This window comes from Sorex araneus, chromosome X (assembly GCF_027595985.1).
Source record: "Sorex araneus isolate mSorAra2 chromosome X, mSorAra2.pri, whole genome shotgun sequence".
Lineage (NCBI taxonomy): Eukaryota > Metazoa > Chordata > Mammalia > Eulipotyphla > Soricidae > Sorex > Sorex araneus.
The window spans coordinates 11,153,769-11,177,444 of record NC_073313.1 but is presented as its reverse complement, the minus strand read 5'-3'; the positions used below and the strand labels follow the sequence as shown (position 1 = coordinate 11,177,444).

The following is a 23,676-nucleotide window of genomic DNA, read 5'->3' as shown; positions in this document are numbered from 1 at the left end:
TCCAGACTCCTCCTGGTGGTGGAAGAGCAGAACTACAAGAGTTTTTCTCAAGGAGAGGATTGGTAGGCTATAGGATTTGTAACCTATGACTTTCTCTTTAAGCCAGTTTCCTGTAAAATTTTTGCCTGAACTCCTTTGATTGCTATCCATCTTTGACAACAAGTTGGTTTTTATCTTTGAAGGTCATTGGACTAGAGTGGTCTGAGGATATTACTTTAGAGACAATTTGAGAAACTCTTCTATCGTAAATCAAGATTATTTGGGGATCGCAACAGTCTAATAAAGATTTTGGGTGCAGAATTAAGTTTTAAGCCTCATGACGTTAAAAATTGATGTTGGGTTCATTTATAAAATTACTTTTGATCTCAGAAATGACATAGGAGTTTTAATATGATGCGTACACTCTGATTTCACGAACTGGGAGGACAGAACTTTCCCTTCAGTGATAAATAGCATCTCGGGCGTATTGACTCCTGCTCAGACTGTCTTTTTGGACATAACACTAACCTTTACTGGGCCTTGATCTGGTGCTAATCTCATGCTTTATGATCAAATATATTGTTTAATTGTTCCTTGAAACAACTCTAGGAAAGAGGTTCAGTTTTGCTCTTGGTTTAAGGCAATAAAATGATTAGACTGAGTCCAACTCACATCTTGTTAAATTCACAACCTATCCTCTAAGGCAATGTTTTTTAATGGTAAGAAAGTGGCCCCTGAGGACATTTGACCATGTCTGGTGACATTTGGTGTTTGTTCCTAGGTAAGTGCTCTTGGTAGTAAGAAAGAGGCTAGGGTGGCTTCTAGATAATCTACAACACACTGGACAGGCCTCCCACAGAGAACTGTACTGCTTCAATTGCAGGAACCCCAAGTCAGAGAAAACTGTATTAGAAACCAGTGCAGCTCAGTGAGAGTCCCTGGGCCACTGAAAATGCATGACTTTGGAACTTGGTCAATATGCAGGGCCAGGTCGCAGCCCCGATAAACTAGAAGCTCTGTGGGTGGACCCCAGGAATCTGTTTTAACAACAATCCAGGTCCTTCTTACACATTCAAGTGGGCAAACTCTACTCTAAAACTTGAGCACATTCTGTTTCTTATGCAGCCAGACACAACTGTATGGTTTCCTCATCACTTTCTAGTGTTCCATTGTCGAAGAGAAGTTTCTCTTTAGACTTCCAAAAGAGGAAAGTCTGGCATATACTAGGAACAAGTGTGACTCATGGAGAAATCAGTACAATTACAAATCCAGGAATTAGGCCCAGCCTAAAATTTAGGGGGCTCTTTATTTTCTTGATTTCTTTGCCATAGAAGGGAAGCCTTGGAGAGTCAGTCCAGTTTTTAAAATCAGCACATACACTGGTTTGATTCAGCATTTGATTATCTCATATCAAACCTCAAATTAATTTCCGCAGTCATTTTAAAGTGCCTAAGAATTACAGAGAAGTAGATTGCAAATTACACTGAACTTCTGATTTGCTAACAGCTCTCAAATAAGTCTTCCTCTCTGTGCATTGCTTTTGGAGATTATCTTTTGTCATGAATTGTTTTCTGGAGAACCAATAAAATCTTTTTGATCCAGGTCTCTCTTTAAAAACTTGCTCATTACTTGGCCTCGTATGTGATAGTTTTAGTATCCATTGTAGAAGATAAAGATGTCAGACAAAAGAAACCTTTTCTGGTAGGATGGAGTTTAATGCCACATTATCCTTTATCTTGTTGTATGTATATACTATAAAAGCATAGTAAACATAATTTAAAAACATGCTATCACCTTAGGTAAAGTCATTATATTGATTGACTTCTTTTACTTCACAAAGTTAAATGTTTTGTAAAACATAAAAATGCCCCTTTTTTTCACCATCTCATTTCCTATAGTGAGTATTCTAGAGAATGCTATATTTTCTTGGTTGCATAAAACTAATCATATAAAAATAATCAAGGGTGATAGAATAATTGTATGATATCCTCCTACTGGGGTCCAGATTTAATTGTTGGGGGCCTCAGAAACAATACATTTTTTAAAGGTAGTTGAGCAGATGTATCAACCCTAGAGCACCCTCAGAATCAATAACTTCCTAAAGTAAGAACAATAGAATGACCTCTTTTGGTGGAAGATATTGACTGTAATTTTTTTCCTTACTGTATGATCTTTGGGGAGGGCTTTGCTTTGGGGCCATACTCAGCAGTGCTCAGGGCTTAATCTTATATGTACTCTTGATGGTGCTCATGAACCCTATGGTGTACAGGGGATTGAACCATGCTGGCCACTTGAAAGACAAGCAGTCTTATCAATCTAACCACAACTGCATGATGTTTTGTTGATAGAATATTGACTCTAAACTCTTACCTTATTGCTTGATCAGAAGTTTAAGCTACTGACACCACAGGTTCACACATGTTTGGAAGTTTAAGAAGAATTTCAACAATGAATTCACTCGGTTCTTGGTGTCACATTTATCTATGGTTACTATTTGTTTACTGAGAGGAAACAAAATGCCAATTCATGTTTCACAGTAGCAGTAATGTTGAATAATTTTATCTAAAATGATCTATTCATTAGACATTGCTGGGAGTTAGATGCGGGGTTTTATCAAATCATTGAAGTTTTATACTTAAGATCAATTTTGCCTCTATTCTCCTCCAATATATTAGTGGAAAACCCATGAAGTTTTGTGCGTGTTGTGTCCATTTAGAAGGATGGACTTAGCATCCAATCCACACAGAAAGCTGGAAACAGCCATGAATAGGGTACGTGCTTCCAGCCTTGGAGAATGAGATTGATCAGAGTTCCACTTACCACAAAGCAGAAGAATGTGGAAATAAATGGGTTCTGGGTGCTCCCCAAGAACAAAGAGTCCCTATAAGGATTTTCTGATGCCAGAATATTTTGATGGTCTTGTCTCCTTTCTTCAAGAATCTGATTTACAACTTCCCTTTGCAAATTACTTTGTGACCGGAAACCTCCAGAGTGGTCCAAGGTATGTGCAAATGTCGTGTCCATCCCAAATGTTTCTAGACAGTCCAACTGTTCCAACTGATATTCATTGTTTCCTCTTACCAATCTTTGTCCTCTAAGCTGTCTACCACCCTCAACTGAGGACAGAATTTAAGGTTGCCCTAGTATGCAGGAGAGATATGATCCTTAACTAACCTTAGGAATACAATATCAGGTTTGAGAGGAGAGTTCATGGGAAAGCTATGGATTACTTCTCACTTTGAGCCCCTCATGATAGACAAACACAGGAGCCTTTTCTGTCATCGTCTTTTTCAAAGACCTACTGCTATTTCTTGTCAAAGTATTTTATTTGTAAAGTTCCACAAGCTATATTTTTCTGCCTGCTGAAAATTAATAGAATCACATATTCCTCAAGATCCTAATTTGTAGGAAATTATCTCTATATGTGGTTTTCAAAATCCTTTAAAGACATACAGTCTTCAAACTGTTCATGGGGAAATATTTTTGAATAATCTGAAATGAACAGAAGCAAATTTGTTTACAGATTCCTGTTTGTTATCTTTGAATGATCCCAAAATAGTCCAGACTGAGGGATCCTATATCGTTCTCTATGCCAAACTCAACGGTGCCAAGAGATAATGCTAGGGATGCCAAGTATCAGGATAAAGATTAATAGAATATTCAAAATAACTGCTTGTCTGTATTGGTCATTACTTCAGTGTGGAAGTAACACAATGTCATGACAATAGAACTAAAATTTCTCTGAGATTTTACTGTTTGATATGTCCAAAGGCTCTGCAAGATGTAAAATTGATTTTAGCATTAGCGTTGTTTTAGGTCAGTTGTCCTCAGATGCAACATGTTTTAAGAATGATAATCTACGTAAATTCAAATTAATTAGAAAGATGGATGGATGTTTTTCTAGTTTATTGAAAAGGATCTGAATTTTTTACTGAAATTTTTGAAGGACACGTAGTCCTCTCAGTTCTCACATAACTCGGTAATTTGAGTAGAAGTTGGAAGCCAGATGAAAGGGAATGCTAAAGCATTAGCAGTACATATTGATCTATGCCTACAGTCAAAGGACTGTGCTTCTGAATATTTTAAATGGGGTAGTCAGACAATGGATGATTTGGACCCAATGAGTCATAGCAAGAGTTTTACTTTGAAAAGGGCTACAGAGGTTACAAACTCTAGTAAGGAACAGACCTATTATTCCTGTCTTAAGAGTGGGTAAGCAGGCATTAGTAGCATAGGGTTGTATGAGAGAACGTCAGGATTTACTAAACTCATACTATCTAGTAACTGGCAAAGACAAAAAAAATAAAGGAAGCCTTGGTTTCCTTTTCCTAGTTCAGGAAACTCACAAACAAAAGGCATACTTAAGTGTTCTCTTATTTCTCTAATCAACTGTTTGTTTTCTTAAATTTCTGTTATTGGGAATGTCTGTGTTCTTCTTTTCACTCTCAAAGTAAGATATGCTTCATAAAATATTAGAGCCAGGGATGGTAGCTCATGGGAAGCAAAGATTAAGGACAAAGGTAAAGCAAAGGATGAGGGAAGTTGTCCCTGGTTGTGGGATTGGTGCTGGAACACTGTATGGCTGAAACTCAACAATGAATAACCCTGTCAATCACAGTGTCTGAATACATTTTTAAAAAGAAAGTAATGAATGGCAGAAGAGTATGTGGATTTGGGGTCCTGTGATAGCAAAGACAGCAGCTATTCTCCCTCATGCCATCACATCTCTGACATGCTGAGAAAACTTGCTTTGAAAACTCATGTCCTTGGATATGCCCACCAGGATTATCCAGAATGTGTTTCAAGGTGCATAACTCAGTCACACTGCCCAAGTGCTTTTCTCACTTGGGTTTCTAGGGGCAAGTTGTGGGCCTCACTGGGGAGCTGTTATTGTGCCTAGCCACTAGGCTAGACAACAGATGAGTTTCTGCTTGTCCCCTCACCAACTCTGCTGTGCTCATACATGTGCAGGATTGCATTTTTCCTCACTTCCATATTCATGAACTTTGCACATTCTCTTTTTTTGTGATATGTATCTCCCTTTTAAAAAACCTTCACTTTTTCTTTTGCTTCAGACATATTTTCTACTCATGATTACCATTCTTTGCCCCCCATGCTTAACATTTTATTTATATTCATATTCATTTAACTATTTAGGCATTTGGGAACTTGTTTTATCTTCATGTACTTCTCTCTAATTTTTCTTCAATCCAGTTTCTATTTTTTACACAGCATTGCCCCAATCTCCTTCCTTCTTCAGCTTCCTCTCCTAAGTCTTGTTCTCATCCAGGATTCTTATCAACAGGCACCCATGTTATTTTATTTTTATGGGTCCTTCAGTGCTGACTCTGCATTTTATATTTTAGCGCAAAGGGGGAGGTGGGAAATAAATACATAGTTCAGCAGATACCAGTGGGAATCACAATCACAATCTAGATTTCAGTAGAATGTCCTAGGTTCTGTAGCTAGCCTACAACCACTGAATTTCCTGTTAATTTACTCTTTGTAAAACTGTTAAATATCAAGTTTACATAGTCACACATATGTAAATATAATTGGGCATTCAACAAGATGTGTCAGATACAATTTGGATATTCTAAATGATCTTGAATGGATTAATTTCAGGTGTAAACCATACCACATTTCAAACAATGGCAGGCTTTGAAATATAAACATTTCATCTCACTGCTTTCTCAAATTGTTTGTTTTGCAGAAGTCTAACAAAGGAGCATTTTATCACTTGCATTATTTTCATTTATAGACCTCACCAATAACAATGTTACTGATAATGTAATGGCATCATATTGGTGAAAATGAGATTCTCAGTCTTTTTAAGGCACAGTTTTAATCCATATAAAATAAGGCATACTTTCTCTCTAATGAAATGCATGTGCACGGAATCTTGATTCTGTTTTTAAAAGACTCCATTCATGAATTCATCCTGTAAGTATTTACTGAATATAAGCAAAGTGAAAGCAGCAGAACTGTTCGGTGCATTATACAGATGTATCAGTGAACAAAAGAGTTAAATACTCCTTTGTGGAGAGTCTGTTCCTTGGACTTGGGAATTTCACAACAAATCAATTAATATGTGATATAAGAACTGATAAAGTCTGATAGAGTCTCTTGCCCTTGCGCCTGACTGTCTTCCCCGGGGCCCCTCGGAATGGATGGGCTTCAGGTTCCCTCCCCGCCCTGAGCAGAGCTCCCGGCGGCCGACTACCTCCAGAGCCTAGCCACAGCCATGATCAAGGCCCCTCTCCACACGTTTGGACGAGCCTCAGGCATGAAGGTACCGGCAGAGGAACCCAGGTGTGTGGGACCCGGAGCTGAGACCTCCAAGCCTGCTCGGATCGGGACTGGGCCTCTTCCGCCCAGATTTCCCATTTCCCAATAGCTAGGCGGTCACACCTAGGGACTGCCCCCTGCGCCATGTAATCCCATCAACCGCCAGCATCCAGAGACTTAAAGCAAGCTCCTGGAACCGCGCAGCCGCTTCTCCTTCTGGGAGAACCTGGCACACTACCGGGAGTTTCCTGCCCACATGGGAGAGCCCCGCAAGGTCCCCATGGTGTATTAATATGCCAAAACCAGTAACAAGCTGGGTCTCATTCCCCTTATCCTGAAAGAGCCTCCAATGTGGCATTGTTGGGAAGGACAAGTAGAGAGAGGCTTCTAAAATCTCAGGGCAAGGACCAATGGAGACGTTACTGAGACTGCTCGAGAAATTCGATGATCAACGGGATAATGATGATGATACAAACTGGTGATGTGATGTGTATGATTAGAGGTCAGAATGTCAAAATGACAGAGCAGGTTTGGTAGAATGTACACGAAGCTTTTCTAAAAGGTGATATTTAATCAGAGAGATGACATGACGGGTGCAGGGGAAGCTTGATATTGAAAGCATGAGTCACCCATCGTAACAGCTTGATAACACTTAGATTCCTGTGTGGGAAGTCAATTTAGATAGTCAGACAAAGCTTTTTTTCTGTTAACGTGAAGAAGAAATTTTAGTTGAAATTTTTACACATATCCATGCGTAACCAGAAAGTAGCACTTTCCAGGGACGATAGACTCTTTGAAATTTATTTGGTTTTCCAATTTAACTAAGCAAACATATGATCATCTATTGAAATAGTAGTTCCAAAGATGATATCAGATTGCCTACTTCTGGGGAATCGAGAAAAGAAATCATCACCAAAACATTTTGAAAATAATTTTTTAATGCTGATGTATGTAGAAATGTTTGTGATGCTGCAATAGTTTATGTTTTCTCTGCCCTGGTATAATACCTTCCTCAGACTTTATGCTGTAGATTCTCCACATAAGTCCCTGGTTTGTGAAATGCTCCGATGACCAGAAATGACCTATCTCCATTCAGGACTCATAACCTTATACACTCTAAATGATGCTTTCCAAGTACCTGTGGCTCCTCCTGGATCCAACTTTGAGTGCTAAAGCTGGCCCTCTTGGGCTTCCTACATACCAAGTACAGTGCATGGAGAGAGACTGGACTGTGGTAAGACTGTGTTTCTCTAAAAAGCTACCTCAGTAGATCAAAGCTGTAGACATGTTTTCTCAAGCCTTTCTTTAGATTTTTGAATCCTTTCCATAGCAAAGTAGATTCTACTATTTTATGTTAAGGCAGAGCCTGGCAAGCTACAGTAGAGCCTGGCAAGCTCCCCATGGTGTATTCGATATACCAAAAACAGTAACAAGTCTCACAATGGAGATGTTACTGGTGCCCGCTCCAACAAATCGATGAACAATGGGACAACAGTGCTACAGTGCTATATTATTTTATGTTACATAAGTTACTATTTGCTTGATCTCTATAACATGGTATTTCTTCATTGGAATATTTATCAGATGAGTGCTATTCCTATTTGTAGAAAATGCCAATCAATCATCTCTGAATAGCTTTGAAATAGAGAGGGGAATTGTTATAAACACTATGTTTTATGTTTCATCATTCAGAGTCACATTCCAAATCAAATGACTAACAAATCAAACTTACCTAACAACACTGTTCTACATTACCGGGAGTTCTCATCTATTCAGTTATCCCATTTTGTGACACTCAGCTGATAAAAACTGATTTCATTAGATCTGTTCCCTGTTTTATTTTTTGTTTTATTTAAGTAGTCTGTCAGTCTGTCTTCCTCCCTCCCTTCCTCCCTCCCTCCCTCCCTCCTTCCTTCCTTCCTTCCTTCCTTCCTTCCTTCCTTCCTTCCTTCCTTCCTTCCTTCCTTCCTTCCTTCCTTCCTTCCTTTTTTCTTTCCTCCCTCCCTCCCTCCCTCCCTCCCTCCCTCCCTCCCTTCCTTCCTTCCTTCCTTCCTTCCTTCCTTCCTTCCTTCCTTCCTTCCTTCCTTCTTCCTTCCTTCCTTCCTTCCTTCCTTCCTTCCTTCCTTCCTTCCTTCCTTCCTTCCTTCCTTTTTTCTTCCCTCCCTCCCTCCCTCCCTTCCTTCCTTCCTTCCTTCCTTCCTTCCTTCCTTCCTTCCTTCCTTCCTTCCTTCCTTCCTTCCTTCCTTCCTTCCTTCCTTCCTTCCTTCCTTCCTTCCTTTCCTTACCCTTTCTATTTCTTCCTTCCTTTTCTTCCTCCCTCCCACCCTTTGTCTTACTTTGCTCCTTTTCCTTCCTTCCTCCTCCTTCTTCCCTAGTTTTTTTTTTCTTTTTGGGTCACACCTGGCTCTGTACAGGGGTTACTCCTGGCTCTGCACTCAGGAATTACTCCTTGCAGTGCTCAGGGGACCATATGGGATGCTGGGAATCGAACATGGTCAGGGCCGCATGGAAGGCAAATGCCCTACCCACTGTACTATCTCTCCAGCCCACTTCTTCCCTAGTTTACTTCCTTTATTTTCCTTCCTTCCTTCCTTCCTCCCTCCCTCCCTCCCTCCCTTCCTTCCTTCCTTCCTTCCTTCCTTCCTTCCTTCCTTCCTTCCTTCCTTCCTTCCTTCCTTCCTTCCTTCCTTCCTCTGGAGAGATTTAACATGTGAATTTAAATGTATTTGTGTGTAATAATTCTGAAATTATATTAAAAACCATTCATGCAATTTCAGAATTATTAGAAAAATATTTTATGTTCATAAATTTGTGTGAACAATTTTCATTTCTATATTTCCATGTTGTATATATTTCTTGGCTTTTCTTGACTCTTCATTGGTTTACAAAACTGTTTCAGTTTATCACACCTCAGAATTATATATTTCACCAATATTCTCTGCCATAGTTATTCCATTTATCACAATCAAAACATTTTCTCTTCCCCTCTACTATATTGCTGGTAATCACCAAGTCTAAGTTATTTTGTTTGATTTTTTTTGTTTGCTTTGCTTCTTAATATTCTACAAATGAAAAAGAAAATTTCATCATTGTCTTTTTCCTTCTGAGTTTTTTTAATAACTTATGTTGGCATCTAAATTGTCACAAAAGACAGATTTCTCCCTTTGTAATGTCTGAGTACTATTCCAGATTATGTATATGACAGAAGAAGATATGGAAATTCTATTTACATGTTAGTGGACAGTAATTTGTTTCCATATCTTGGTCAGTGTGGCTACTTCATTAAGCAGTTTTTGAATAATTTTTACAGTTGTTAAGGAACAAGGGAATAAAAAATATCAATAGTCTTGCCTTTTGAGTTTCCAAAGTGTTCTCTTAGCATTTTAGGATAATTAAAATTATAAGCCATTGTCTTAACTTATTATTAATTTCTCACCTGTTATGTAAGATGTAAATGAAATGATGACTATGAGATTAATTCCCTAAATTAAAAATAGATATTTAGGGGCTGGAGTGATAGCACAGCGGGTAGGGTGTTTTCCTTGCACGCGGCCGACCCGGGTTCGACTCCCAGCATCCCATATGGTCCCCTGAGCACCGCCAGGAGTAATTCCTGAGTGCAAAGCTAGGAGTAACCCCTGTGTATTGCCAGGTGTGACCCAAAAAGCAAAATAAATAAATAAAAATAGATATTTAAAACAATAAATCTTGCAGCGATAAAGATTGCAAAAGCCTTATGGCCCTTGCATTGTGCATAGACAACCGTAGTTGCAATCTCTTGCACCATATATGGTCTCCTAAGCATTGCCAGGGCACCATCATCGAGGCCTCTCCTCAAATACATTTTTTAAAATTAAAAAAGCATATTTTAACATTATCCACTTGTAGTCAATTACAGACTCATTATTCAAAAAGTATGCATAGTAAGACAAGTAATGTTTTACATGTTGGTATCAAGAGGGTACATTGGGATGCGGGGTGGGATGCTAGTGTGGGGTGGGGGCAATGAGATTTGTTCTGGGGGTCCTAAAATAAAGCTCTCCCCCATATAGTCTGGTCTTAGCAAGAGGGAGGGTTGAGCAGAGTTCCAGATCTGTGGTGCACACCTGTATCTGAAGTTTTCTGAGCGAGATAATAGATGATAATGCTTTCATAATTTCATATACCCAACAACATCAAATTAAAAGCTGTGATGGATTTCTCATTTATAATTTTATATTACAAATATGTTTGTGCTACAAATAAAAATTAAATATAGCATAATTAAGATTAAAATAGAGGTTAAATGAAAATAACAGATATCAAATATGTATTGTATACATATAATTTAATTGACTATGACAGCTGATTATTAGTTGCACATGTAAGTTACTGTGTGAAATTAGATTATAGCAGAGATTTGTGATCTTTGAAAGGGAAAAGAACTATTTCAAAAGCAGCTTGGGATTAAGAGATATAGGACAATCAGTAGGTTGCTTGTCTTCCACATCATTGACCATGGTTCAATGCCTACTACTGCAATATACTCCCTCAGCACCACCAGGAGTGATTCCTGAGTCTAGAGTCCAGATTAAGCCGTAAGGACCGCTGGGTTTGTTAAAAAAAATACCCAACAACAGTAAAAAAGATAGACAGCAGGTTAGGCATAAAGGCAATTTTTTTCATAGACCATGTTTCTGTTTTTCCTTTTGTTTTCTTAAAATGTCAGATTTCACATCTTGGGGAGTGAGGGAGGGAGAAGGGAGGGAGGGAGAGAGATAGAGGGGGGTGTAGGAGTACTGCAGTACTATACTATCAACATAGCTTCAATCCAGGTGCCCTTCTAGCACTCCAGGAGTGATTGATCCTGAGCACAGAGACAGAAAAAAACCCAGAGCACAGCCAGGTCTGCCCCCTCCAAAATATATTTTTGTATTAAAATTTAACTGAATCATGACACAAGGTTCATCTCTAGTTTTGTGTTTGTTTTTAGTTTTTGTTTTTTGGACCATAACCCACAGTGCTCAGGATTTAGTCCTGGTGGTGTGTTCAGGGATCACTCCTGATTGGTGCTCTGAGGACTGTATGGGGTGCTAGGAATTGAACTTGGGTCAGTTATATGCAGACAAGTGCCTTATCTGCTGTGTTATCTCTCTTGTGGATCATTTCTATTGAAACATATTTTTTCTTTGTTTTCTCTAGGTTCTTAACTAACGATATATTTTGCGTCCAATATGTATCAACAATTTAGCCGCATGACTTAGGTAAATTAAATCAAAATTAGATTGATGCCATGATTTTACGGGGGAGTCTGTTCAATGAATCAATCTACTCTAAATTATTATATAGATATTTAGGACATGAGCATTAACTCAATTATTATTTATAATATAACCATAGAAATCAGAGGTTTTTAATATCTTTTAGTACCTGTTTTTTTTTCCACTTAAAGATCTTGTTTGTTCTTTGGCCACTTCTAACAGTGCTAGTGTTTTACTCCTTGCTCTGCACTCAGGGGTCACTCCTCACAGGTCTCAGGGAACCATCTGTGGTACCATGGATCAAAACATGGTTGACTATGTGCAAGGCAAGTACCTTATCTGCTGCACTGTCTTCACCCTGTCATGCACATAATCACAGTAAGTAAAACTAGATATTATCTTTGTCAAAAATAACATTTGATTCTTTTTTAGTGATGAACTGTATATCAAAGGAATATTTTTTGTTAAGCCTTTATTTTCAAAGTATAGCAAGTTTATTAGGAAGTAAAAGGAGGTTAGGAGAGATAAGATAAGTACCCACGAGAGAACATCAATTTCTCCAGAGTGGCAAGAGTACCACACCCCATTCCACAGGACACTGGGAAAGTCCACATCTCTGGAGGGGCAATTTGGCAAGCCAGGATGCAGGCAATGCAAGCTGCTTTTCCTTTGTTTAAGTTAATTTACATACACTTTTCCCAGCACTTCCCCCATGCCCCACCCCTTCAATCCAATCCATTGCTAAGGTGGTTGGCAAAGGGGAGTATGGAACAGTTGAAGGTCTTTTGATATTCTTTTCCTGGCCTTTGTTCTACTAGCAGTGCCTCTCCTTGGGAAGCCTAGTTGCACTTGTCCTGGAATTCTGTGTCTCTTTTTCAGAGCTCAAAGTGCCTCTATGCTTTGGGGCTGGTTCAGGTTCCAAGCCTTACAAGACTGTTCTTGCTATCTGGGCCAAGAGAATGCCAGTGGATTACTTCTTTTTAGATTTTCCTATACCCATACTCCGTCTGAATCTTGAAAGCAAAGGGAAAGGGCCAACATTGCAGAAAACGTTGATGGTGACAATGGAGTTGGTAAAAGAAATGCTTGCATAACTGTATTGTGAGTTTTCAGCCTCCCTATGTTCATATGCAACCAGCACCCCTGCAGCTCATGGAAATGTGCTGGAGAGTTCTCTTCTTTTCTTCATGTAGATCTTCTTAAGGAATTTTGAGGCTCCAAGCAGATCCTCAATGATTCTGATAGTTTGCCCAATCTTTCTTTATAACATAATTGGTTTCTTCTAACTTCATTGACATGTACAACTGTATAAGTTAGTGATTAGCATAATGGTTTCACACACACATATATATAGTAATATGATTATCAGAATTTGTTATCATTCATCCTCAAACACAGACACAAAATAAGAGGGAGAATTTGTTTGTCTTCTGATAAGAACACTTAGTATTCATATAGATCATATAGTAATGTTAAAATCATCCATGGTACTCATTCATAGTCTTTTCATTCTATTATTCATGGTCTTTTCATTCTATTACTTTTTACAACCTTCATCCAGCGCACCAGCATGGCAACCCCACACTATGTTATTCATAAGGGATTCTTGGTTTTATTTTTAGATTTTTAGATTCCACACATAGTATTTGCATTTCTCTATGAGCATACTTTCTGTTGTAGATTTACCTCGAAAATGACCTGTCACCCAGGTGTAATTTGGAGATAGCACAGGCCTTCCGAAATGTGCCCTGTGAAATCCATTTTCTTATGTTCTCCATGGTACAAAAAACTGTAGTCAAAACAACTGGTAAATATATAAATCAAGAAATGAACTGATGGAGCTTTAAGTTGTAAGGTGGGGAGACAGCACATTGTGATCTCAAACCTAATGGCTAGCTTTCACCATGACTAGTGATAGATTCTTGGCTAGTGAGTTTCTCAACTCAATTTCCCACCTCCAGTTTGGATTTTGCTGTTTCTTCACTGGTTCTGACCACAGAGGAAAGAGAAAAGTTTATCACGAAAGCAGAGCTTAGGGATGAGGAAGAAAATCATAATTTTGATAATTGCAACGATGACAATGACCCCATAGACTTAAATAGCAGGTTGCTGTTTACAAAATGCTATTTTAATCCTATCACTCTATGATAATTCAAACAACGATTCCGGTTATGTGTCTTTAAAGGCAAAAGGAAAGAAAGTGAAACTGAAATACTTGGAATTTTTATCTTGGCACTTAATTAGGAGTAGAGAACAGTTTCAAAAAAGAACAACTTTGAAGAGTGTTTGTGTTGAACTTCTCTTTTTTTCTACTTAGCTCTCTGTTTCTTTCTTTTGCTGTAATACTGGTTTTAGAACATTCATCCACAGTTCAATAACTCCTCAATGCCATTATCAATACATTTGAAGGTGGGGACAGCCAGAGCCCAGAGAATGAAACCTCCCAAAAGGCAATGGCACAGCTGGAGCTGACCACTGCCTTTCATCTAGGTGTTTGATCTTGCCTTTTCTGTGAATCTGTCCAAACTCTTTCATTCCTGCATCCATTTGATCACTTAGCATACCTAAGTGCCCATTTTGAAGGCACTATTTAAAATATGACTCTCCTTCCGACCCTTTGATGTTTATCTAAATAAGCTCTCCCTGATGGAAGCTTTGAATCAAATGGGGGCAAAGTAGGTGCATGCTGCACAGAGAGGCAGTAGGGAGCATGCAAAGGCTCTTATATGGATATGGATCGCCAGTCTTTAGGAACATTCTCAATGGGCAATACTGGTGCTACTATGCATGTATCATCTCATTTAATCCTCGCATCATCCCTCTGAGACCTAATTATATCTTATATAAATGAAAACTGAGCTGTAGTAAGATGAAATCCTTTCTTTGAGCCCATATAGCTAGTAAATGAAATATCTGGTAGTAATCACAGGCAAGAATTGTCCTCAGTGTTGTGACATCTATGCTCATAAATATGAAATGGTACTAAATCCTGATACCTGGGCTCTAATTGTGTTTGAACAGGACCCCAAGTGTGAAGGGAAGTGGACACTGGTGGTGGATGGGTGTTGGAAATGTCATATGCCTAAAACTCAGTTATCAATTACCTTACAACTCAGTTCTTTAATATAAAAAGAACTACTGCAGAGAGTGTTTAGCCTTGTCCTGTAACCCAGATTTATCTGAAAAGAGTATATAATAATGAAAACATGACATTAGGCATAACACAGAGAAAACAAACAGGTTTTTTACTGTTATCTTCATTAGAAACCTAAGTCTTAGTGTGAGAATCCATAAAAAACATTTGAATTTTCTAGTGTTTTCAAACCGAAGGAAGATTGATGGGAAAGTTAAAGCCTACAACTTAACAATCATAATGTTTGTTCTGCTATATTATGCCTCAAATATTTATTATGCTCTTTCCTTTATGAGCCATTTACTTGCCTATGGGAATATAGAAGTGGACATAATGTAAAAAACTTAGCAGTGCTGCTCAGGTCTAGAGAAATAGTTCAATGTATAGGGTGTTTGCCTTGTACCAGGCCGATTCAGGCTTGATCCCTGGTACCCTCTTTTTTTTTTGCTTTTTGGGTCACACCTGGCGATGCACAGGGGTTTACTCCTGGCTCTGCACTCAGGAATTACTCCTGGCGGTGCTCAGGGGACCATATGGGATGCTGGGATTTGAACCCGGGTAGGCCGCGTGCAAGGCAAATGCCCTACCCGCTATGCTATCACTCCAGCCCCCCCTGGTACCCTCTTATGGTCCCTGAGCATGCCAGGATTGATCCTTGGGCACAGCACCAGGAGTAAACCCTCAGAGTGTGGCCGCAACACAAACAAACCTAACTAAACAAACAACTAAAAATGAGCCAGAACAAAAAAATGAGCCAGAATTGACAACAGCAATTTAGAAAACATAATTCTAGAAATAATTTAAGTACCATAGAAATCAAATCTTAAGTATCTTTTGTTCATTTTCTACTCCTGTAGTTTAAAAAGTAATATAGTCTATCAATTTTAGGTAAATAGAAGATGTATGCAGATGTGATCATTGATACAAGTTGGGAAGCTAGCATTGGAGGAGGGATAAAAACACGTTTAGATGGTAGGAAAAGAAACGTGCTTTCTATAGCAAAAGATAGGAAAAGAAAATGTCAGTTGGATTATCTGGCAGATCTTGAAGTCAGGTTCAAATGGGCCTGAATAAAAACGTGACCACATAAGCTTTGGGTTCATCACCTTTTGTGGATTTTAGAAAGAAGTATTTATCCACTACTTAAGGGTTTGTCCACCCTGAATTGTACCTCGTAAATGAAAAGTACACCGTGTGCATCTTACATGCTGAAAAATAAACAGCAACCCCATATTTTATAAACAATATTGCAATACACTCAGCAAGATTTACAGATGTATCTATGTAGATAAACATTAAGAATACTTATTAATAATTGGTTTTTAGACAAACCTCCAAGCCATGTTTGTACCTAGCAAATGATTTTATGACCACCACTCTTTTCTCAGAAGAGCTTCTAGCACATAGAGGGAAATCATATAAAATTTGAGGGATGAGTAAGTGAACTGGATGGCATTTCAGAGATGCTGAAGGAGGAAAGTAATTTGTGTTATTCCCTTTTTAGTCCATTTCTCCAAGTTCAGAATTGCTTCAAGGCCCTTCATGAAGATAGCCCCAGGTTAAGTGCAGGAAACCGGAAGGAAGAGAGCAAGGATTGACCTTGTGGCTTTGCCAACCTTCTCTGATTTTTGTTTTCTTTTTTTGGAGAAGCAAATGTGCCTTCCTGCTATGGTGGAAGCTTGGAAGCCCTGAGATCTGGAGATAACAACATCCTTGTCTTCAGACTTCCTGGGTGATTCATTGGCCAACCACAACAAAATACGCCCCCTCCAGAAATGCAGTCCTCTCGGTGCCCTTGTAAAATATGTTTACAATCCATGGCATGGTCCGGTAATTGTCAAATTATACACTGCCGTATTGTTTACTTATTGTGCTTTGAGATCTTAGATCAAGTTTCCTATAAACTTGAGCTATTTTTTATAGTGAATTCCTTATAAAATTACTGAATTTAGGTGTTAAAGATCTTTCCTGAATGAAATTCATATATAAGCGTAGCAGTCCTATTTCCTTCCATCTGAATTATCTGACTTCCTCCCTCTGTCCCATATAGTCATAATTTCTCAAGTGCCACCAATTGGTGCCACCTCACTCTCTTATAACTTCAGCTTCTCTAAAACTTCATTCTCTCACGTCAAAAATCCATTCTTGGGTTGAAGAGACACTATCGCAGTTCAAGCAATTGACCTTCACTGAAGCCAACCTATTATTTCACATTGGGGCTTCTGAGCACATCAGGAGTGATCCACGTACTTTAGGCCTATTTGGTTAAACTTTTTCTAATCTCAGAGAGTCCTGAAATTTCAGGGTGAGTAAAGAGGAAGAGGGCAAAACCTTTGACATCTGGCAATCTCTTTGTTCCATTCTCTAGAAGCCCTTGTATATGTTTTCCCTAAATCTGTGAATAATAGATCGTGACTTCCTTCCAATCCATCTTTTAGTTCATCTGCTCTCTTACTATATTTAATCTTAATCCTTGTCCTTTTTTATTGTTCACACATTCTTTTTTATGCTCTTGTGAATCCCAGAGCTTCAGTCACCATTTACATTGTCATCAGAGCTGGAGTTTTTGTTTTGCAAAACAGACATGTTTAGTTGTTTCAGGTGGTAGAAAGTCATTGGAGGGGTTGGGGAGATAACTTAAGGCATTGGAACAAGGCAAAATTTCCAGTTTTTTGAGTTATCTTCCATGTTCTAGGAAGGAGAGAAGACAAAATAACTTCTGAGGAGTCAACTAACACAGGCTGCTAACAAAGTTAAGTATCTTTCTCAAGGTAGCATGGCTAAGTACTTGTAGAAGGGAAATTCCAACTTTGGTTTTCTAAAACCAATTTCTGTGTTATACTTGGTCCATTTTTATTAATATAAAAAAAGAAAATCAAACATAACTGGGAGAGGACACCCAAATTTCTATACATCGACTGCTTCATTAATTCTCGCTTACTAAGATTGAAAGCATTAGCAGTTACCTCTAATGGACAAAAAAGAGTCATGGACAAAATGTTGAATTAGTGTGTACCTGAGTTTAAAAAATAGAATGTCATTCCTCACCATACAAATGGGGTCAGTGGGAGATTCAAGTAAATTAGGATTGTTTAGATTGGCATGGAGAAGGCAACCCAAATATCCATTAATGAGCTTTTTTAATTTGAGGGTAATTTATAAAATAACCTGCATACACCATGCACAAGGCTTTCCTTGTCAACATTATTCTCCTGCCAATTCTAGAAGTTTCTCTTCCCTTAACATACAATGGCTCTATTTGGGTGCAAAGGCAGTGGCTTCATTAACTATTTATGGAACCCATCTGACACAACTGAAAATATCTAGAAAAATAGTTTTTGTTTTTATTGGTACCACACTATACATATATATATAGTATCTATATGTATGTGTACATATATACTACAGTATATATATATACATATATACCACTGTGATATATACACAGTACTTAGGCAAGATTTGAAGGAAATTTTTTTTCTGGTTCATTTATTTATTAAATTTTTCTTTTTCTTTGTTAACTCAGTCACCATGAGGTAAACCGTTACAAAGCTGCTCATGATCAGGTCTCAGTCATAGAATGATCTAACACGCACCCCTCCACCCTCTACCAGTGTCCATTTCCCACCACCAAGGACCTTAGTTTCCCTCTGCCACCTTGCACGGTCCATGCCTCCCCCACCTCCGTGCAATCTGCCTCTATGGTAGGCACTTTACTTCTCTCCCTCTCCCCACCACACTGCCTCTCTCTGTGTCTCTCTCCCTACCTTCTTCTGGGCATGACCGTCTGCAACACAGACACTGAGAGGTTATCCTCTTTGTTATTTTACCTCCTTCCAGCATGCAGTTCCTTTCCAGAGTGATCATTTCCAACTATTTTCAAGGCAATTTTTTATATTTTGTGGTTGACTGAGAAATGGCTTCAATCTCTTAACAGGTGGCTTTCAATTTCAGTGAATTTTAAGAAACAATTTTATTGATACGGAAGTAGGTATGAGTACCAAGTCAAATCTGAATCTAACAATAACCCTCTCGAGAAGCACCTTCAGAACACAGAGAGGAAAAATTTTTAAAGGGTAAAGCAAACATAGAATTTTAGTGTTTAATAATATTCATGCTTAGATAATTAGAGGTGTTAAATGCACTAGAAAGCTGTTGGTATGAAATTTGGTATATCGTACCAAATTTTAGCAAGGCTTTTACCAGATATATTTAATTAGATTTTGAGAACATATTGACAGTACTTTGAACAAGACTGGTTATCATTTTCTGTTTTGATTTTCAGGCTGTGACTAAGGGCTACTCCTAGGGAATTGCTTTTGGTAGTCAGGGTACTATGCAGCACTGGGACTTCAGCCAAGATCTTTGCATTCCAAGCCAGCACACCAGCCCTTTCTGCTCTCTCTTAGCCCCCAACACTGGTTATCCATAATCTCCCTTGTATGCTTTTTTGAAACAACTTTCTTCTTATCAAACAAAATTCATTCTTGTTATTCTAATTTCACATCCCTGGACTTATGTTGAGTGAAATGAGTCAGAAAGAAAGAGACAGGCAGAAAGATTGCACTCATATGTGGAATATAAAGTAGTAGAGAGGTATGAGCTTGCAATGATGCAACTTCTGGCAGAAATTTCTCTGGACTTAGGTACTAAAATACTAAAATACAGAAATCCAAAATCTTGTGGCCACTTGTGTGGCCACATGACCTCACATCTCTTCCTTTTCAGCAATGGAAAATTATCAAATGCTTCTTTTCCAGCAGGTCCGACTTTGGCGGGGGGGGGGGGCGAGAACTCTAAACAATAATAGTGAGTTTTTTGTTGAAATATTGAATGTAATCAAAGTAAAGAGAAAGTAAAGTGAAATTTATCAGTGACACAGGTGGGGTGGGGGGCTGTGGGGGTGGGGGGGTGGAGGGGGAGGTTTACTGTGGTTCCTGATATTATTGGTGGTGGAATATGTGCACTGGTGAAGAGATGAGTGTTCAAGCATTGTATAACTGAGACTTAAGCCTTAATGCTTTGCAACTTTCCACATGGTGATTCAGTTAAATAAATAAATAATTAATTAAATAAAGGGAAAAATAGGATTTCCTAAAACATTTTTTCTTTCATCCTGACATCCTGAATTCAGACTAGGCGATTTGTCTCATGGATGATGGATTTGATGCTTCCAGGTTTGGGGAGTGATGGCATCACTTAGCAGAAAACTTGGTTCCAATAGAAGGAAAACATGATGCCTAGTACCTGAAATATTTGTTTTTTAAGGACTAACTATATAAAATACTAATATAAAATTCTATGGAGAAATTACCCATTTTGTTACATACTGAATTCTTCTAAATTAAGATGAATTTATCTTAAGGTAAATACCCAACATCTAATTTAACCTTTCACAGGGATTTTGTGTCAAACCATTCGTACACAAGAATAGATGAATAGAGAATGAAGTATAGAACTGATTTTTCTGTTAAAAAGGCAATAGATATAACATTACAGGCAAATTTATAGAAGAATAGAAACCATTTACTCTGTTCACCTGAGGAAAAATTAAAATAATTGTTTTGTTCATCTGACAAACATTTAAGATATATATTTTAATATAAACATTTAAGATATATATCTAAGGTATATGATAGAGCTATTAGATAACCTAGAAATTTTGTTCCTCAATGTTTTCTTAAGAACAATGATAACCTATTTCCCCACAGAAACATACTTATTTCGACAGTCATTAATAGTTCCCATGGCAGAGCCTGGCAAATCGATGAACAATGGGACGGCAGTGCTATAGTGCATTAATAGTTCCAAAATAGAAGCAATATAAATGCTCATCAACTGCTTACTGTATAAGTTAATATGGTTTGTATCATTCAATAGAATAATGCATACAACACAAAAGGAATAATAAGTGCTACAACATGGATGAAAGTTGAAAACACAAAAGTCCTTATTAGATCCCTGCATTTACATGAAATGCCTTCAAATAGCCAAACCCACAGACACATAGGAATATTTATGGTTGCCAGGGACTCTGGGGGAAAGGAATCAGAAGAGATTTTTGGATTGAAGATACTTCTCGAATCAATGACAATGTCCTAAATATTAATTATAGTATGAATATACTGGACTGAACACACTTGATTGAAAATTTTCAGATGGTGGGTTTTATGTTATGTAAATTTGACCGCAAAATTTTTAAAAAAATGATATAATTAGATCTCAGTTTTTCCAAAGTGATAACTGGTTGGCATTTGTAGTTTATCCACATGGCAGATTCTAGGGAAAGAATGGTATCCCTAGTGCTCTGCTTTTCATGGCTTGTTACCATAGCAGGGAAACGCAGTAGGTCACTCTGGCAGAATTTGTACAACCAGCCAGAGGGACTTTATGTCAGAAAAGTGCTCCAACTCTGCCAGGTGGATAAAGATGCCTTTGGAAAACAAAGAGAGGTACATAGTACAAGTATTTAAATTTGTAGACTTAGAGGAGTCGTTGACTGCTCACAAAGCATAGTATAGTTTGAGACCGTAAATACTGGAGTTAAAACTTGCTGGTGCAAAAGTCTGAAATATGTCAAAAAATTTATGATCATAAATAATAGTTGACAAAATATAACGTAATGAAATATTTGTGCTTGTTGTAAGTATATTCAATGCTTTAAAATATTCTGTATTTGTTAAAATCAACCTTCAAAACTGAAAGGGAAATAAATATTTTTCTCACATTAACAAAAAATAAAAAATTGCTGGTGCAGGATGCTGCTTTCGCCTTAAATCATCTATCCTGAAAAGAAAGGAATTTGCCGTGAACTTCATTGGGGAAAGGCCAGGAATGCTGTGAATCAGAGCACCTTGGCGTTCATCCATCCCTGTTGCTCTTAGAGTGATTAATCCAATGATCAGCCAAGATCAGTAACAAATGATGTATTGTGTATATAGCTGTCATTTTGAAATTAATTATAAAAAGTTCCTGAAAGGAAATGACTTCCCAATTCAATGCAGTTTGGGCTTAGCTCATATGCACGACAGGATTATAATTAAGATCCACAATAAAACACTCAGAGACTCCAGAGGAGAGCTGTGAAAGTCTCAATAGACCCGAACAATCATCTAGTGGCAGGTTATATAACGGACGAAATCTTCGGCAATCAAAGGTGAAAATGAATTAATGAGATATACCTCTTCAGTTCATGTTAAGTGCCTAAGCAACATAAGTGTAAAGGGGCAAAAGAATACTCAAAACTGTACTTCCTTTAGGAAATCTACCCTACAATAATGTTCAGCCTTGCTTCAATGCTGTGGTATGCACTGTAGCACTGTAGCATTGTCCCATTGATCATTGATTTGCTCCAGCAGGCACCAGTAACATCTCCATTGTGAGACTTGTTGTTACTGTTTTTGGCATATCGAATATGCCACGGGTATCTTGCCAGGCTCTGCCATTTGGGCGGGATACTCTCGGTAGCTTGCCTGGCTCTTCGAGAGGGATGGAAAAATCGACCCAGGTCGGCCATGTATAAGACAAATGCCCTACCCGCTCTGTGCTATTGCTCCAGTCCAATTATGCTGTAGTATAATTTTACTTATTTCTGAGTCGGGGCAAAGTGGATACTTTGTGTTATTTACTTACACCATAAATTTTAAATTTCTTTTGGTGTGACTTTATAGTGATTATGTGAAATAAGTTGCAGTAGATTTTAAAAGTTACATGCAGTATCTAGATAAAATATGCAGTATCAATATATCTCCTATAATATATAATATATACATCTTATATATACATTACATTAAATCAGTATAGTATTGAAGCACAGTCAAAACTGTAAAAGAAATATGGAATTTTAAATAAAAATTTAAAAACTAAGTAATGAAAGGATATTTGTATGAGCACATTCTATGACATTTTGTCACAAAACATTAAAGGACATGCGCTCGTCACTGTGACGTCAGAAACGCTCAATTAGTCTTGGGTCATATACTCTACTAAAAGCAGTCAAGCAGATAGCCACTTTGCCACAGTAATTTTCACTGTTGACTAATCATTCTGTATTCTTTAACCTGAATACCTCTAAGAACAAAATAAAACGTTAATCGAGCAGCAAGTGGTTGGGAGGCTCCTGCCACGTGCCTGATATTGTAAGGAACTGAGAATGTGGCAGAATTTTTTTCTTCAGAGTAAATTGATTAGAACATGAGGCACTGGCTCAGCCATTATGAACCTGCAGTAAACTTTCCTTTTTTCTTTCTGGGTCACAACTGGCAATGCTCAGGGGTACTCCAGGTTTGGCTCTCAGGAATTACTCCTGGTTGTGCTTAGGGGACCATATGGAATGCTGGAAATCAAACTCGGGTTGGCCACCTGCAAGGCAAATGCCCTACTCTCTGTGCTATCACTCCAGCCCCAAACATTTTTCTTAAGAACCCCTCTGTGTTTTTCATGGTTCTCTTTAAAACCTACTGTGGGACAACTGAATCTCAGTAGTGAAAACAGAGCTCAAGGGTTGGCCTCTTGTCCAAAGCAGGAGTCCTTTCCATCACATTCGGGAGGGACGAACAAATACTTACCCTGCATGAACCTCTGAGTATTGAGTCTTCTTTCCCCTGTAAACATTTATCTTTGGGTAAATGTTAGGGACAGAGTTCCACCTACTAGTCAGTTATTTGAAATCTTTTTTAAAAAAATATCACTATATCACTGTCATCCCGTTGTTCATTGATTTGCTCCAGCGGGCACCAGTAACATCTCCATTGTGAGACTTGTTGTTACTGTTTTTGGCATATTGAAGATGCCATGGGTATCTTGCCAGGCTCTGCTGTGCGGGCGGGATACTCTCGGTAGCTTGCCAGGCTCTTCGAGAAGGACGGAGCAATCGACCTGGGTTGGCTGTGTGCAAGGCAAATGCCCTACCCGCTGTGCTATCACTCCAGCACATCTCATGTATATCCAATTAAAAACATTTTTAAAGTAATGTGGAGTTCATGCCCATTCAATCAGCTTAATCAATGGCTAAATAATTGGCAGTACTCCTACATT

At 38.3% G+C, this 23,676-nt stretch overlaps 1 protein-coding gene across 3 annotated transcripts in view; it reads left to right on the top strand.

Moving 5' to 3' along the window:
- Positions 1-23,676, top strand: part of ARHGAP6 (Rho GTPase activating protein 6) — a 516,153-nt gene that overhangs the window by 298,650 nt on the left and 193,827 nt on the right. The window contains exon 1 of one of the 3 annotated variants that reach the window (XM_055121049.1): positions 46-62. The exons of the other annotated variants lie outside the window; for them this stretch is intronic. The gene's annotated coding sequence lies outside the window, so the exon portion shown is untranslated. Of the gene's footprint in view, positions 1-45; positions 63-23,676 lie in introns of those variants that run through there. 3 annotated transcript variants of the gene reach the window in all.